This window comes from Lactuca virosa, chromosome 2 (assembly GCF_052849685.1).
Source record: "Lactuca virosa cultivar CGN04683 chromosome 2, Lactuca_virosa_CGN04683_v6, whole genome shotgun sequence".
In the NCBI taxonomy this organism is placed as follows: Eukaryota; Viridiplantae; Streptophyta; class Magnoliopsida; order Asterales; family Asteraceae; genus Lactuca; species Lactuca virosa.
The window spans coordinates 215,408,109-215,410,781 of NC_136427.1; the positions used below are offsets into that span (position 1 = coordinate 215,408,109).

The 2,673-nt window shown below is 31.8% G+C and overlaps 1 pseudogene across 1 annotated transcript; it reads left to right on the forward strand.

Annotated features, from left to right (window-relative positions):
• The first annotated feature begins 1,240 nt into the window (after positions 1 to 1,240).
• Positions 1,241 to 1,828, forward strand: LOC145160177 (protein RADIALIS-like 1 pseudogene; annotated as a pseudogene). Its single transcript, XR_013738051.1, has 2 exons — positions 1,241 to 1,592; positions 1,673 to 1,828. The product of XR_013738051.1 is annotated as a protein RADIALIS-like 1 pseudogene (transcript).
• Positions 1,829 to 2,673: the final 845 nt, after the last annotated feature.

The following is a 2,673-nucleotide window of genomic DNA, read 5'->3' on the forward strand; positions in this document are numbered from 1 at the left end:
CGACGGGTAGCTAAAAGAAATTACAATTCGAAAGAAACAAAAAAATATTATCCCACTTCTACGCATTATCAATTTTATGATTTTATTTGTAGCAACATAAGAGTACATTTTATATTTGAATCGTACATGCCAATTTTCCCCTTCGGAAAAGTGCCCAAAAGTTTTCAATAACTAACATTAAAGTGGCAAATCCATAGTTTTTAACCACCATATGAACCCAAAAAAAAAAAAAAAAAAAGTTGGTTACATATAGATGGTAGCTGAAAGCTGAAACCAATGTTTTAAAGACTGGTTTTTTAGTTGAACCGATATAGTGACCGGTTCCTGGTTTGACCGTCAGTTCGACCGGTTCTATCATTGTCATATTTTTTTTCTATTTTCCTACGCACACATAGACATCTACAAGTTTAAACATTAAAAATACATATAAATACAAGTTGAAGATCAATCCAAATACAGTAAAAACACATAATCGTAAGTTCCACATATATCAAAAATAAAATAAATATAATACATAAAAAATGTAGTTTTAGATTAATACAAACGCATTAAAAAACTTTATAACATTTATCATGTGTTTTTATTTAAAAAAATCTAAATAAATGTAAAAAAAACTAAAATTTATTATAAAAAAATTCATTTTTATGTGTTTTTATTTAATTTAACCTGTTCAACCGGTTTTTTATAAAAATCGGTCGGTTCATTCCGGTTCAGAAATAGACATAAAGTTGGGTCTAGTTGAACCGTTCCCTTCTTCGGTTCCCGGTCTAGCCGGTTCAAACCGGTTTTTAAAACATTGGCTGAAACTAGAAGATTTTATTTTTTTAGAAATGTTTAACAAAATTAACTGTGAAATTTTGAAATATATAAAATTATATTAAACATAAAAACTAAAACTAAAAGCTTTAAAAACTACTCGAAGTTTTAGATTATAAATTTGTATTTAAAAGATACAAGTATTAAACACCTAAGTTTTTTTTTCTTAATACGAACTTTTTTTTGTTTAAAAACTCATTACACATTAGTAATATACATAGTATGCATGAAAAGGAGAATCAATTTGGCAAGTAGCACACTTAATAATAGCCAGTAAAATAAGAGAATCAGTATCAAAGGAAAAGCTTCTTATGTAAATATGTTCACAAAAGAAGATGATGTGTTCATAGTTTTGCCTCTTTCAAGTTATATTCACTTCAGTGGACGACCCCTATCACCTTTTTCTCCTATTTATAGCCATCTTTCACTCATAACATCCTCCAAACCATCTAAATCTATTGCATTTTTATAGGAATCTTGTCCTCCATTGAAGTCAAAAGGTACATTTGCATACTTTGATATCAAAAATGGCATCAAGTTCACTCTATTCAAGTAGCTCCACCTCCTCATGGACGCCACAACAAAACAAATTGTTTGAGAGAGCTCTTGCAGTATATGATAGGGACACCCCTGATCGTTGGCAAAAGATTGCAAGGGCAGTGGGTGGAAAATCTGCAGAAGAGGTGAAGAGGCACTATGAAGTGTTGATTGAAGATCTTAGGCATATTGAGTCTGGCAATGTTCCTTTCCCCAATTACAGACGTTAGTCCAGAAAGGTATTAATTGTTTAGATTAATCACTTCCATATTCATGGGCTATTAATGGTGTGCTTATACTTGATCATTGCATTGCATAGGCTGGATTATGATGTACGCATAAAAGTTCCAGTGAAATGAAGTGAAGTGAAGTTGAAGTTCATTGGTAATGGTAACTAGTAATGTCAGTTGATTTCATATTTTGTATGTAATTCTATTCTAAAGTTTTATCAATATAAGCTATGGTTCAAATATAATGATTTCTTACTGTTGAGCCATAAAAGATGGCAATTAATCACGAGCAATGGGCAATTTCATGTAAGAAGCTTAATACGTATGTCTGAAGTTTGAACAAAACCGAATAAGTTTGATTGGGGTGCATACGGCATATTTAAAATGTGTTTGTTGTCTAACCTGAATAGGAGGTGGCGTTTGCAAATTGAAAACCGGATTGGTATAGTAAAGGGGTAAGGGAAAGTAAAATTTTAAAACATTTGAGTGGCTGACGTCAACCATGTAAAAGAAAGTAATGAGATCAGGGGGAGTGGCTACGTTAGAGGCCGCACCACTCCTGCCACATCATCACAAACATCGCCCCTCCACTGCGGTTTAGGTGCAGTGGAGGCCGCAGTATGGTACTCCAAGGGAGCGCTCATCTCTTTCGATTTCCATTCCAATTGACCGTTAATGGTCAGATTTTAAAAATAAAAATGTTTTTTTTTCTTTTTAACCTTTAAACATTCATATTTAAACCTTTTAAATCTATATACCTTTTTTTTTATCTTTCTACTATATTTCCTCTCAAAAAAATTAAAAAATATCGTCGTCTGATTCTTTTATATTTTTTTAATGTGATTTTTTTTGTTTTAAGTGTCGTGTAATGGTTTTTCTTTAATTAATGACATATTTTGTTTTTGATTAAAAATAAAAATTTTAATTATTAAAAAAAATGAGTGTGGCACCATTCATTGGGTGTCACATGAAACCACATTTTTATGGTAATTGATAATATGTCGCCTATGTGTCACTGCGGTTTCATGAAGGAGTGTGACACCACTCCCTCCGGCCTGAGTCAATAGACACAACTCCTTTCAAATATGAC